Source organism: Pelophylax lessonae (genome assembly GCF_965119305.1).
Source record: "Pelophylax lessonae genome assembly, chromosome: 5".
Taxonomy (NCBI): domain Eukaryota; kingdom Metazoa; phylum Chordata; class Amphibia; order Anura; family Ranidae; genus Pelophylax; species Pelophylax lessonae.
Window position 1 is genome coordinate 445,114,822 of NC_138772.1, and position 15,403 is coordinate 445,130,224.

The 15,403-nt window shown below is 42.3% G+C and overlaps 1 protein-coding gene across 1 annotated transcript in view; it reads left to right on the top strand.

The window, feature by feature from the left end:
* The window catches only part of SULF1 (sulfatase 1), a gene marked incomplete at its 3' end in the record, with an annotated part of 156,100 nt that overhangs the window by 125,328 nt on the left and 15,369 nt on the right, over nt 1-15,403 (top strand). The window lies entirely within an intron of this gene.

Consider the following 15,403-nt stretch of genomic DNA (forward strand, 5'->3'; position numbering starts at 1 on the left):
CCTTGGGCATTTGAGGTGTCTTAAAGTGATATAATACATGCTTGTGGGTCAGAAGGTAGATAGCTATTTTTCCATTGGTTTATTTATCTGACAAAATATCTAAAATCTAGGACTACTTTTACATTAACTAACCTAGCACAGGGACGTGTTAGATAAATATTTAACCTATACAGAGAATCTGTTTAAGATATTTTGAACCGATGATTATAAATCTTCCTGGAAATTGTAATCATGGAAGTCTGGATAGTCTATGACTTACTAACCGTAATGCTGATTCATAAATTACTTTTGGTGTTGCAAGTTTTGACCTCTTCCTGATGTCGCAAATTTCTTCACCCTCCTCCGCCATAGATTTTGCTAGTTTTTTTCCTAATCAACGTCATAGATGTCTACTTGGAATGTGATATTTTAAGTGTGTTTGTTATCACAAAATTAGTTAATTTTGCATGTGAAAGTTCGACTGATGGTGACATCTGGAGGAAAAACAAAAAAGGTTTAATGCTGTAAAACTTCAATCAGGCAAGAGAGGAAGGGGCAACATGTGGCGTTCCTGGGATCTGTAATGTTACGATAAATGATGTTACCATGTATTTCCATCTATAAAACTCACAAACAGGACCTCTGTCCATGCTGTTTTCATTATGCTTTGGAAAAAAAAATGTGCTGTCAAGTCTCAGGGCAGTACAATTGGAATGGATATGTGAGAAATAACAAGGTTCTGGGAAGATTTCTGAAACTAAGACTTCAATCCCAACAAAAAGCTCGGAAAGTGTGCCAAGGTGACTTGCCTACAGCCGTGAGATTTCACAGAGCTGCTAACTGCTGCAAACCATGAGCCTTTTCAGCGTGCCTGCTGCATGCTGGGTTTTCTTCAGACAGTGACACAGATGTTCCAGTTATGGCATTTGACCCATGTAATAGGATTGCACATAAGATTACAAGCTTAATGGTGCTCATCCCCTTAGGTCCTGGAAGATATACGGCGTCAAATTAATTCAGCGTAACCATCCTTCAGTGTTCCTTGATATATTTTATTCCTTGAGCTTTGGCGGGCTTGTGACTTCTATAGGATTTGCAGAATCTCTTTATTATGAACCTATTTTAATTACTATTTTTACAGATTTTAAAAAATTTTGTTGACGATGAATGATCCTTTTTAACAGCGGTTCCTAAAAGGTCTGTCTCTAAATTTAACCAAACTCTTCCTGATCATGAACAAAAAAAACATTATGCAAAAATGTTTTTTTCCATGCCTTTCAAGATTGTACGTGTTCCCACAATGAACAAAAAACCTGCGCCCATTTTGCATGGGTGCGAACGTGCCATTAATCCTTTATGGCACCATAATACATCTTGCTAATGTGTGCATTTTTGTGCACACCAAAAACAAAGCACCAAAGTAATGGTAACAAATTACCCCATGCATTTTGTTGAGGCCCCATATAATATAAAGAAGCATGCACTTCTCTTTTGCGATGTAGGGCAGCCAGTTGAAATAAATGGGCCTCCCTAAATGCGACACACAAAATCTTGCAAAAACACACGCGCAAATTGCATTCTTTTCTAGTTGCTCCATTCACACTACAGTGTAGAAAAATGCAACATGTCTGCATTTTCCGCAACGCACTGCATGGCACCACAGGTCACTGCACAGCAGTACAGCATACCGTGCTGCTATGTAATTTCACTTCAAATAAAGTTAACCCCGCCCACCACAAAAAAAATCACATTGACATGACACCTGCCAGCACAGTAAAACACAGCGTTTTACCATAATAGCCAGTGTTAACCTAGACTTAAGCCCTGTACACCCAGGTTGAATGTCAGGCGGCTTCAGCTGGTTCATCAGAAACCGGCTGACGTTCAACCTGCGTGTACTGGAGTCGGTCTGACAGAAGGCAGCCAGTCGGCTTCTCCTGAGATGTAATTTTTTTTTTTTTCGTTCAGCCTTACTGGGTTGTGCAAAACAAAACTACTAATGTGTACAAGGCTTTAAAGTGATATTAAATCCAAAAGCACACTTTTTTTATTGCAGCTTACCAATTCTTAGATGTAATTGCTGCATTTGTTTTCCTTTTATTGCATGCTTTCATTTATTTTCAACCAGTGATCCAGCCGGTAAGGCTGTTGTTTTTCCACATAACAAGCCCTCCTGCAAATGTATCAATTAAGGGCTCTTTCACACGGGCGTTCCGTATGTCCGTTTTTCATCCCATCCCATCCTTTGCGGATGAAAAACGGACATAATGTATCTCTATGTAAATACGGATGTCATCGGATGATCATCCTCTGACATCCGTTTTTTGTCAGTTCAGTTCAGTTCAGTTCAGTTTTTTTGAACGGAGGAGAACCCTATTTTTTCTTCCTTTCAAAAAACGGAACGGAAGCAAAAACGGATGTCAGTGGTGTCATCCGCAGACATCCGTATTTACATAGACATGCATTATGTCAGTTTTTCATCCGCAAACGGATGGGATGAAAAACGGACATACGGACCGGATGACACAAGTGTCATCCGTGTCCGTTACAAAAAAAAAAAAAGGGACCTGATCTGGCAAAAAAAAAGGAACGCCCGTGTGAAAGAGCCCTAAGAGTGTTGGGACAAACCATTTACCACTGACAGGGATGCTTACGACAATCAACTTTTATTCATTCATGTAAAATCTTTATCCCAAAAGAAGAAAAGCTGTTCTTTTAACTGCTTGTGTAACTGCAATGTAGGCTGGAGTTTGCCTTCAGTTCGTTAGTGTGTTTATATAAGCTAGTACATCTAACATTCCCCTCCCCCCAGATTAAGAATGCTTCTGTCCAAAGGTGCCCCTGTGCTCCTTTATTCAGAGTGGAATGGTTTTAAACATTTGTTACGCCCTGTACTTTCCTTAATTTTCACATGCCAGGCTAAAGTTCTTCTTTAATTAAAGGCATTTAATTGCAATGTACTGACAGCTGCAATGGAAATAGCCAAAACCATTCTATGATCCAGCAGCAATGAGCACAATATCCTCATACCAAAAGGCTATTGTATTTAGAAGAGCATGCAAATAGGGAGCCATCCCAGCGCATAACCTAAACATCTGAATTCCCAATGCTTTTCTTTTTTTCTTGTGCCTTGTTTGGCCACCTCTGGACAAGTGTTACTCAATTCATCTTCAGACCCAAGGGTAAAGAGGTACCCGGGCTCCTTACATTGGTCAATGTCTCTGTAGCTCATGCATTAATCACTATGTCCTTTCTGGAGGAAAGTGATTGGTGGAATGAGTAGTCCTGTGGAAGCTCTGCATATTAAAGAAGACCGAACAATGTTTCCCCTAGCTGCCTTTGATTTATAATGTTGTCCAGCATAAATAGGTAGAACCTATAGAAAAGTTGAGGATCTACAAATGGCCTTCACTGTTCACTTGTGGCCTGTAAATTCCATACTTTCCCCTTCTGGGAGAAAAACAAAAACTGTATTAAAGCATTGTCAGGGCCTAGGTGTGAATTTACTTCTGTTTACAAGCATTTGCTAAAAATGTGTGTGCCTACTGTCACTTGCCCTTGGTGGACTTATTTATTGCCCTTTGTTGCATTCTTATAGCATGCAGGGTTTTACCAATGACTTGCTATACTTAGCTATGTGTAAAACAATCTAAAAAATGCAAATTATTATTAAAAATAATATAATAAATTGAAAAATATGCAAACATACACAAATAATTTAATAAAAATACAGTGTGGGGTTGATTAACTAAAACTGGAGAGTGCAAAATCTTGTGCAGCCGTGCATGGTACTAGCTAGTCAGCTTCCAACTTCAGCTTGTTCAATTTGGCCCCTTTCACACTGACACATGTCCGTGCATGTCAGTTTTTAAGGAGGACCCGATCGGACCATCCATTGCTCTTATGGAACAGCAAATATCCACTGACAACTGCTGGCATCCAATCTGGTCCGCTAAAAACAGACAGATGGGGATCCGTTCCCCATTCGTCTGGCAGATCAGATCGAATGACAGGCGGTCCGTTTCCATCCGACCGACCCATAGAGAAGAGCGAGCTGTGTCCGTATCCACTTCACAGAGTCTGCCCTGTCTGCAAGGGGCCTTAAGCTGTGATAACAAAAAAAAAAAATGGAAGCTGATTGGCTACCATGCATAGCTGCACTAGATTTTGCACCAGTTTTAGTAAATCTACTCCTATATACCTCCTGAGGTATCAATTCTGAATTTTTACTTGAAATCCAAAATTGATACAGTCTCTCAATTCTAAAGTTGTGCTGATTGCACTTCAGATCACATAGTGGCTTAAAGTCGCTTATTCTCATATTCATAAGAAGGGATTTACACTAGTGATCGACCAATATCGTTTTTTTTAATGCCGATACCGATATCGGCCGATATTTTCGGACATGTAAACAATTTTTTTTTTCTAAAAGTACTCCTTGTAGAGGGATCTGGGGTCTAAAATACCCCAAACCCCTCCTTGGCACTGAAAAGCATTCAAAACGCCAAGTTTGGCTGTTTTGAATGCTGTCAGTTTTTTTAATTCGGCACCGAGTCCCCGGAAGTGATGTCAGGACATCACTTCTGGGTTTTTTACATGGAGACCGGCGCATGCACACTTGCGGCAGGGATACCGGCTTTCACGGGGACACATCTTCATGCTACACCGGGTCTTCTCTTCGGCGGCGGTGCAGGTAGGATGCCCGGGTCTCCCGGTGGGACGGGAGACCCGAGTGAGCCGTGGAAGGCGGCAGGAGGGGGACGTCCCCTCCCACTCCTTGTAATGACAGCCGAGCAGCTTCTCTGCCGCATTGGTTGTCATTAAAAGTCAGCTGACCGTCGGCTATGGACACCTGTACCGGGGTGATGCCTGTAGCTGTAGGCATCACCACGGTACAAGCACTTTCCGGAAATATCGGCAATATCGGTAACCTCAGGGGCCGATTCCGAGCTATCAGGGAAAGTGCATATCGGCCCCCAATATATCGGTGTTGCAGATAATCGGTCGATCTCTAATTTACACCCCTTGTTGCAAAGTGGCATTACAAACAATGGCTTTTAATCCTTGCATCCATCTTTTGTACCCAACTGTCCTGTTTGCCAAATCTACAGTTGCCTAGGACCTCATCTTCTGCATATCGTGTTCTGAATCCTTTAACCCCAAGTATTTTACTGATTTGTGTAACTTTTCCAAGTCCACTGCCAGAGCTAGAGTGATGCAATCTGTATTATGGCCTCTCCTGCCTCTGCATAACCCCAGCCATCTCCTGCACGGAGTTGTCAAAATGACAGTTCAGTCCTCTGGATTACTCTGCAGCTTTTGAGTTGTCAGTATGACACACATCCAGCATTTTTTTTTTAAAACACATCTTCCTTTCCTTCTTCTCTTAGCTAATGTATTTGCTGCTCATATGTTAATTAGTTAAATTTATGTTTTGTTTGTTTTGTAGCACTGCAATAAAAAAATGCCTTGTGCCAGAAATGTAATTCTAGCACCATTTTATAAAAAGGAAAATTTTCAGAATATAATTAGCATTTTTGTTGAGTGAGCAAACCACCTTGTTCCCAGATGGAGGAACAAGTAATGGCTTTTGATAATAGTTTAGGAAACCTGGCCTTGCTTTAACTTGCTGATTAAAGACACATTTGCATCCATGCCTTGGATCCTAGAAGACTCTGTCTCAGCAATGTCCACTGCACCCTTCACACACACAAACTGCAGCATGAGAGGATAGTTGCACTGTAAAAACATGTGACAAGAGGCTGCAGTCTTACTCAGAAGTATATGTAAGAACCTTGTTTCTAGGGTTTATCTGTTGTTCAGATTATTTTTCTTGTCAAGCATTAGCAGTTTTATTTTTGTTGTTGCCTGGATTTGCTATTAAATGATTCCACAGTGTTCATAAAATAAATCAGTCCAATTCCTGCACCCCACTTCTTACTGAATAGAAACAGTGGCTGTTTTATATGTTATAAATAAAACTGGGGTTACACTTCATTCATTAGTTTTATTGTAGGAGTAGAGCACAGCTTCTCTCCCCCTAGCATCTGTTCTGAGCTCTATGGGTCACGTGATCACCTCTTGTCCCTACACGGCTTACTAGTGCTTTTGGCTAGAGACTGGAGGCTGCTCCTGGTGGCAGGTGGTTTAATTTAAAAATTCATCTTCATCCCTAGCCCCCCTCTGCTTTTGTTTAATTTCCTCGGCTTTCCTGAGAAGCACAATTTCCGCAACCATTTTGCCTATAGGTTAAGCCTACTTGTTTGCAAGTTGGATTTCTCTTAAATGTCGGCAGCTGCAGGATCGTAGTTATTACGACCTCCTTAATGATCTTAACTTTTAACAGTACTTACACTTCCCGAGTAAAGAGTACATTTACAGGTATTATTTTAATCTTTTATAAGCCCTTGACAACCCACCTTGGCACACCATTGTGGTGTCAACAGGGCACATACATTTTTTTTTTCTATGTGCCCTTTTGTTGTGTCTGCATTGGCCTTTGCAGATCAACACAGTACAATGGGGACAATGAACAAGTTTCAGTGTGCTAAATAAAAAAAAAAAAAAAAACAGAAAAGCTCTATAAGAGGTTGTGCTATTGTGTTCTGACAGGGGAACGTCGCCCCCCCACCACCAGAACACACCAGTCAGTGCTGAAAGCACTGATCGGATGCCAATCGGTTAATTTTCCAGCATGCTCATTTGATAGAAGCCCTTCGTGAGATCAGCTTCTGTCAAACAAAGACCTGTACATGGGCCGAATGTATGTGGGTATCCACTGTTTCGACTGATATTCGGCCCGTGTCTTCAGAGATTAACTCTAAGGACTAGGTTACACAAGCCTTAGCCCTCTGAAAAGCAAGCCATGGTAGATTGCTTTTTAACAGGCCATAAAGAGGCAATCTGGCACTTCCTTACCTCCCGCTTTAACCCCTAAAAACCCGTACCAATGCATAACAACCATGTAAAGTTCATGCATTTCAGTTGCATGGGTCATGTTTGGTTGATGGGGGGGTTTAAATATTGCCATGAAGCAAATTATCACGGGTGCGATATGTGTATACCACCCCTTTCTTTGAAGCTTATGTTGAAGTGGTTGGGGTAAATGAGTCCTAAAATAATAAATATGACTGCTTTCCTAAATGCACTTTTGAAGGAACAGGTCATTGTTACCTGCTGACTTGAGGATTGTTACTGCTGACTTGATTTTTAAGTTACATGCTCCCTGGATGTCATCATTATCCTAACCTCACTGCTTGGGAGAGTTCCTGCCCTGAAACAAGTATGTACATTTCAGGTGCAGCAGTACTTGATATATATCGCACTTGCGCCCAGGCCCTGGAGTTCTGCCCGCCCGCCGTTTCTAGTTAAGAGACATGGGGTCGAGCACTCACTGTCCCTTCCGCCTATCCTCTCCTCCCATTGATGCAAAGTCCGGCCAGATGCCATTTTGGGAGGGGTAAACTGGAGGAGAAAGTCCGCTGAGAGCCAGTAGAGTGAAGGGGTTGGAGCCCTCCGCTCTGCGAGGAGACCCCATGTCAGGAGAGGCATCACTGGAGGCATGCAGGCAGAGACACACTGAGCAAGGAGAAGGAGGGGAAATTGACTGACACTGAGAGCAGATGAATGCCAGTGTCAGTGGTCCTATCACCCCCATGGCTGCCTCCCCCCCCCCCACCACCACCACCGCTGCCTCTAACTGATCCCACCCCACCCCCCATCAGACAGTGGTGGTGGTGGTGGGGATAGGGATGACATTAGTGGCAGTGGACTGATGTCATCCCTATCTCCACCACCGCCACTGATGTCATCCCTATCTCCACCACCGCCACTGATGTCATCCCTATCTCCACCACCGCCACTGATGTCATCCCTATCTCCACCACCGCCACTGATGTCATCCCTATCTCCACCACTGCCACTGATGTCATCCCAATCCCCACCACTGATATCATCCCTATCCCCATCACCTCCACTGATGTCCTCCCTATCACCACTCCTGCCACTGATGTCATCCCTATCCCAACCTCTGCCACTGATGTCATCCCTATCCCGCCATCACTGCTGCCACTGGTCCCATCCCCACCACCACCATCAGTAGACTGATCCCATCCCTACCACCATCTCTGCTACTGATCTTGTCTCCACCACTACCTCTGCCACTAAACCCATCCTCCCCCATTACCACCACCATTACCACAGCTGCCACTGATTCATAGGGAGAGCCCTTTATGGTTTCTTGCACCGGGGCCCTGAAGGTTGTAGTCACGCCTTTGGTGTCAGCATAGGCATATTTCTGTCCTGACAGATCCCTTTTAAACATCTGCAGGGGACTTATATGTATATATATTGCAGTCTTCTAAAATTACACAGTAGGGTAGATTTACTATGAAGTAGAACATTTTTCACTTTGAAAAATGTACATTTGCTTTAAAAAATGGGATGATAGTAAATCGGGTAATCCTGTGTTCATACTGAACATCTAAACGTGTTTAGAAAAACTAAAATAAAAAACTGAGTATTTGTTTGAACATGATTTGTTAATTGAACAAAACTTCATCTTATTTTATAAACTTAGTGAACAGTAACTCCACAAATACAGCGATATTCATCCCTTTAGTAGATTATCCCCAGTATTTTTGTGAAATTTGTAATGATTTGGGTTTATAAACAAGTCTCACAATATATCTCACAGTATAGCTATTATTCTATCAGATCCAGATGTTCCAGTGTGCCTTAATAAAGTGCTTCACAAATCACACACAAACATTGCTATTTCAGTAATAATTTTAAAGCAGAACTCCAGACAAAAATAAGATAAAAATGGCTACCCCATTAAAAGATCAAATAACAAAATCAGCTTTTTCTGCAGCATTCACCTCTCATCCAAATATTCAAAGCTGCAGCTCTGTGTGTCCATTTAGACACAGAGCTGACGTTCGCTCTCCCCCCTCTCCTGATTGGCTCACTGACTTTGATTGACAGCCACAGAAGTCAATGGTTCCACGGCTGTATCGCGGCCAATCAGGAGGGAGAGTCCCAGGATGGCTGATGGACTCGTGGACATCGCTGGACAGAGATGGGGCTTAGGTAAGTATTAGGGGGGCTGCTACACACAAAAGCCTTTTTATCTTAATGCATAGAATGCATTAGGATAAAAATTATTCCTGACTTTACAATTCCTTTAACTCTGACCATAGCAAACTTCTTACATTGACTGAAAGGACAAAGTAACAGGCCTTGTAGTTAATACGTGAGATGTATTTTACTTGCATTTTAAATTGATTTTACTTGCCTTACCATTTCATTCTATAGAAAATGCAGTCCTTATAGTCAGCATTTCTCCAAATATTATTGCACTAAGATGTGAGGTGAGAATGTTTCAATTATACACTATACATTGGTGTTCAAAAATGTCTGTTAAATACATTAAACTGCACAATCCAGTAATTGTTCCGCGGGAATTTACCTTAAAGGAGAAATACAGCAAAAGCTTGTTTGGCTGTTCTTGTTCGGTGGATCACAGGAGTGCAGATTGTTTTGCACTTTTGTGACCCGTTTTCAGCAGGCTAAACACCGCTGTTGGCTGACGTAACAGAGGCGGTTTAGGCTCGGGAAAGATTGCTACCAAACAGTTGAGACACACCCACATGCCCAGACTGACATCCAGCTCAGCCTCTCAGCAAGCCACTGAGAGCCTGAGCCAGCCGCTCACACCCCCTCCACAGCCCAGCCCCACTCAGCCTCTCAGCAAGCCACTGAGAGCCTGAGCCAGCCTCTCATGCCCCCTCCACAGCCCAGCGCACGCGGGGGGGTTCAGAGCAGAGAGCCAGTGATTGACAGTTACCAGCTCTCTGCTCATGGAGCTCTGAGATCCGAACAATCAGCATTGTTTGATTGCTCGGTTCTCTGCCTTAGAGCCGGCAGGGACCGATGCTGCATCCACCTAGGTAAGTATGATTTTAAAAAAAAATCCCATACTTCTCTTTTAATGATCTTACTCATACCATCCTTCTTCACTAAGTACTATGTTTCTTAGGTAGAATTTAACTGCTGATCTTGAAACCGCTAACATCTAATACAACAAGAGAGATTGACAGGAAAAAGTGAGATCAGAATTTAGGATGTGTTGCATCACTCCTGGCAGCCTTAAAAAAATCCCATTACATTTTACCAGATTGCACATAGATCTGCTTCTACCGTTTAAGGCATGCCTTGAATGGCAACTGTTAGGTCACTTGCACACTGGGGTGTCTAGCTCAGTGCATTTAGAGCACCCAGGTGGCAGAGGTGCAGCATCCAGCCCTGCAGCCTGTCGGAGTCAATGACAGACTTAATACATGCTGTGGCTGGATGAGGCTGAAACCTGAATCAAGTGGCACTGGAGCTTAGGGCCTTATATTTCCAGGAAACAATGCCCTGAATTCATAGGGTCCTAAATAGCAGTGCCACTAAAATGCTAGGATTGAACACGGGGGGGGGGGGGGGGGTGGTCACACGCCCTAGTATGCAAGGAGGCCTTAAAGTTACTAGTGTGGCTATGTTAGCTTTCAACCAAACTGTCAACCCATCAAACGGCTGGTGTCATCGCTGATCTCATGTGCATCACTCTGGCAATAGAGATCAAACAAAGGCTAAGATGGCAGCTTCCTCAGGGGTAAAGGAAAGGAGGGTTTAGTTCCGCTTTAGTTTTCACCTGTCTCGACACTATGGACATTAAACTATTTACATGTTATTACCATGCAGCAGTACAAAAAACCCTCAGTCACTTCTCTACCTCCCATTCAAATCAAGTTAATATTTCCCAAAAATCACCAGATCACTTCAAAGACTCTAAGGCCACGAGTGCACTGCCCGACGGAGTCCGTTATGCTCAGCGGGGGATCGATCGGCCGATCTCCCGCTGAGCAGGCGGATGACAGCTGTGTCTCCGCTCTGTGTGCGGAGATGGAGTTGTCAGATCCCTGATGTCCTCTATGGGGAGATCGGATAAGAACGGACCACCTGCCCATTCTCATCCAATCCCATCCGATCCCATCCTCCAGACAGATGGAAAATAGGGTTTCCATCCATCCGGATTCCACAGACCGGATCGGATCGGAGAGCAGCGGGTGTCAGTGGACATGTCGCCGCTGACATCTGCTGCCCCATAGGGATGCATGGAGCATCCGATCAAGTCCACCTGAAAAACTGACAGGTGGATTGGATCGGATCGCCCGTGTGAAAGGGGCCTAACATTGCATTTTCAGTTCATCTGTAACATCTGCTGTGTGCTTTCCTTTAGAGGACTTGCAAGCTGCAAAGATCTACTCTCATATGAAAAAAAAGCTGATATTTAATTTCATGAGTTGTGAACTTTAAAAAAAAAAAAAATGTATCCACAAAGCCCAAAGCCACAGTAGTAGGGGATTTTAAACTGCTTTTACTGCTTGTCCAGAATATGTTAAAATTTAGTATGCAGTCTGAGCACTAGTTCACTTTAAATTTGCAGGAGCCTCAGTATTTTATTTTTCTTTGCTTTCTTTGCATCTTACTTTTTTATTTTTCATTTAATCATTGGAAATGGGCTGGGTATTCACTTGCAACTAATAATCCATCCTGCACATTAAACTTCATATATACCATGACCTTAGCAGCCTAATATTCATAATCTGTTGAAATTGTCACTACTCTAAACTGAACTTTAATTTCTGGTCATCATAATGTTCCAGCATTTTTAAACTCTGAGTACCTTGATAAAAAAGGAATTTAGAAAGTAAAAGCAAATAAAAGGCAAGCCATGTCACCCATTAATCAAGCAGGATACAACACACTGATAGCCTTTTAAGCCTTCTTTATGCTTTCCAGGATATCAAAGCTTTGACTTGGCACATGATGTAGGTTTTGTCGGGAAAGGTATCTGGAAAGCATCAGGGTGGCATACATCCTTCCCCCTGTACTGATATGTTATACTCATTTGCCTAAAATGTGTCAGTTCCACTTTTACTAGATTATATAAAGTGAAATTAAAAGGTCAAAAATTTCCAACATCCTACATGTTGGATTGATGTGACCTTTCAGTAAATTGCATAAAAGGGCTGTACAGGCAAAATATCAAAACACTTCCAGTTGACTGCTAAGCATCAACATTATTGCCAGAAATGTGTTGTAATTTTTGGATCTCCTTTTTTCACTGTTGGCACCTGTCTTCACAACTGTCCATGATTGCATTTGGATCCTACTAGCTTTGCCAGAGGCATAAATTCACGCAACAGATTACTGGGAAAGAAGACAGAGGCTGGAAGTCAAAGTCCAGCAAAAGTCAGCAAACGACAGGATAAAAATAAAAGTCTGAAGGCTTTATTGAAACATAGGGTTAAAATCCTAAAACGGGATAAGAATGAGACCCACTTACACATTTCAGCCTTGTGTCTTAAACTGAACCTGTGAGTACAGCAGTATGGAGGCTGCCATTCATGAGTTGCATTTAAAGGTATCCTTATCCCATTTTTACTATCTTGTGAGTCAGTCAGAAGAAACAGGAAGAGATTACATGACCTTTAAAAACAAGTCTGCAAATGTGGCTTCTATAGAATGCACTCCTGGGTTCACTTTAAGAAAAATAGTGGAGAAAAGTGAGTTTGTAAACTGGAAATCCTGTCTTTTCTTCAAGAAGACCATTCCAGCATCCATGCATTACTTTTCTAAGTAAAAAAAAAATATTAACTCGTACTTGAAATGTAAAAAGAGACTGAGTGTTCAGAAACCTGGCAACCCAATCACCCAGCGCTTTGGTAAATGGATATATCTCATGTGCACATAGACCATAAGATACAATTCGTTAAAACTGGTTAAAACTATAAAAGCTGCTGCCCCATAATAAACAAAATAAAAATAAGGTGCATATCAACCGAAATTAATAAACACAAGCAGCGCTGCTTGTGTTTATTAATTTCGGTTGATATGCACCTTATTTTTATTAACTCGTACTTGCTGTCAAAGTCAAAAGTTGTATTTCGAACATGTCACAACCAGGGCTGAATTTTTATTTCTTGCCACCCAACTGTCTTGTGGTACCTCATCTTACCCCAGTTAATTGGCTAGAAAAACATCAGACATGTTAGCCGCACAAGGCATACCAAGCCTTGGGATGAAGGAGCTAAAAGAGACAGTTTGTTCACTATGTACCATGATAGCCTGAGCCACCGACCAGAAAAGTAGAACAAACTGTTGCCCCACTTTGCTAATAATAGTTCAGTTTCAGGTGGACTCAGAGAAAAAGAAGTCTGAGTACACAGTGCACTGTTCCACCAATAAAAATTCTCAAGCTGTACAGTGACAGCAACAATGCAGACCCAGTTGGCTTGGGGTGATAGACAGAGCATGGAACTTACAGCGATCAGTTAGAGTTAACATAGTTTTCTTTTTTCCCCCACTGATATATTTTGGAAAGCAGATACACTGACAAAACTAAAAACTCCTTTACGTGTATGTATTCTTTGGTTTAGTGTAAATAAATGCTCCTGTCTCGCTGATATTATATATTGCTTAGGAACAGTTATGAGAAGCCCTCAGTGTACACATTTGTGTGTGTGTGTGTGTGTGTGTATATATGTGTATGTGTGTATGTATATATGTGTATGTATGTGTGTGTATATATATATATATATATATACCAGTATATTGCTGAAAAAAATTAAAGGAACACTTTGAAAACACATCAGATCTCAATGGGGAAAACTCTAATTCTGGATATCTATACTGATGTGGACTGGGTAATGTGTTAGGAACAAAAGGATGCCACATCATTTGATGGAAAAGAAAAGTATCAACCTACAGAGGGCTGAAATCAAAGACATCCTAAAAATAAGAGTGAAAAAATGATGCAGCAGGCTAGCCCATTTTGCCGAAATTTCATTGCAGCAACTCAAAATGGTACTCAATAGTTTGTATGGCCCCCACGTGCTTGTATGCATGTCTGACAACATCATGGCATGCTCCTAATGAGATGACAGATGGTGTCCTGGGGTATTTCCTCCCAGATCTGGACCAGAGCATCACTGAACAGACTGAGGTGCAACCTGGCGGCATCTGATTGGCCAAAACATAATGTCCCAAAGGTGTTCTATTGGATTTAGGTCAAGCGAGTGTGGGGGCCATTCAATGGTATCAATTCCTTCTTCCTCCAGCAACTGCATACTCTCGCCAAATGACACCAGTCATTGTCGTGCAGTAGGAAGAACCCGGGACCCACTGCACCAGCATAGGATCTGACAATAGGTCCAAGGATTTCATCCTGATACCAAATGGCAGCAAGGGTGCTATTGTGTAGCCTGTAGAGGTCTGTGTGTCCCTCCATGGATATGCCTCCCCAGACCATCACTAACCCACCACCAAACCAGTTATGAATGATGTTAGAGGCAGAATAACATTCTCCATGGTTTCTCCAGACCCTTTCACGTCTGTCACATGTGCTCAGGGTGAACCTGCTCTCATCTGTGAAAAGCACAGGGCGCCAGTGGTGGACCTGCCAATTTTGGTTTTTAATGGCAAATGCCACTCAAGCTCCATGGGGCCGGGCAATGAGCACAGGGCCCATTAGAGGACGTTGGGCCCTCAGGCCACCCTCATGAAGTCTGTTTCTGATTGTTTGGTCAGAGACATTCACACCAGTGGCCTGCTAGAGGTCATTTTGTAGAGCTTTGATAGTGCTCATCTTGTTACTCCTTGCACAAAGTAGCAGATACCGGTCCTGCTGATGTGTTAAGAACCTTCTATGGCCCTGTCCAGCTTTCCTAGAGTAACTGCCTGTCTCCTGGAATCTCTTCCATGCTCTTGAGAGACACAGACACTGTAAACCTTCTGGCGATGGCACGTATTGATGTGCCATCCTGGAGGAGTTGGACTGCCTGTGCAACCTTTATAGGGTCCAGGTATCGTCTGATGCTTCCAGTGGTGACACTGACGCTAGCCATATGCAAAACCAGTGATATATATATAATAAAATATACAGTATATGACCACATTGAACAGATACAGCTATCACAATTCTTTTGGATATCTTGCAGCAGAGGAGATGGATCTTAGAACTTGGTCACAAACCCAGTCTTTGAAGACTGTTAAAACACATTGCAAATAGTGCATAGGTCTAAACTGAATATTTGAAATAAATAGTCTAGTTCTTCTATCTGTTTATTATCTGGTTTAGTGCTAAACTGCTTAAATTTGTACTAGTCCTTAAGATAACTGCCGAGACAGAGGTTCAAGTCTGTTTATCCATGTTATGTTTGAGTAGTCCTTTAGAACTGTGCCTTGAGTAGATTATACAGTATAGTTACTTTTATCTCTCATTATGTTAAGGTGTATCTAAGGCATTTTTTGACAGTTTTGGATAAAGGAGAGAAGGGCTAGACCCTCTGTCAAGTTTTTATTGCTGTCTTTGTTC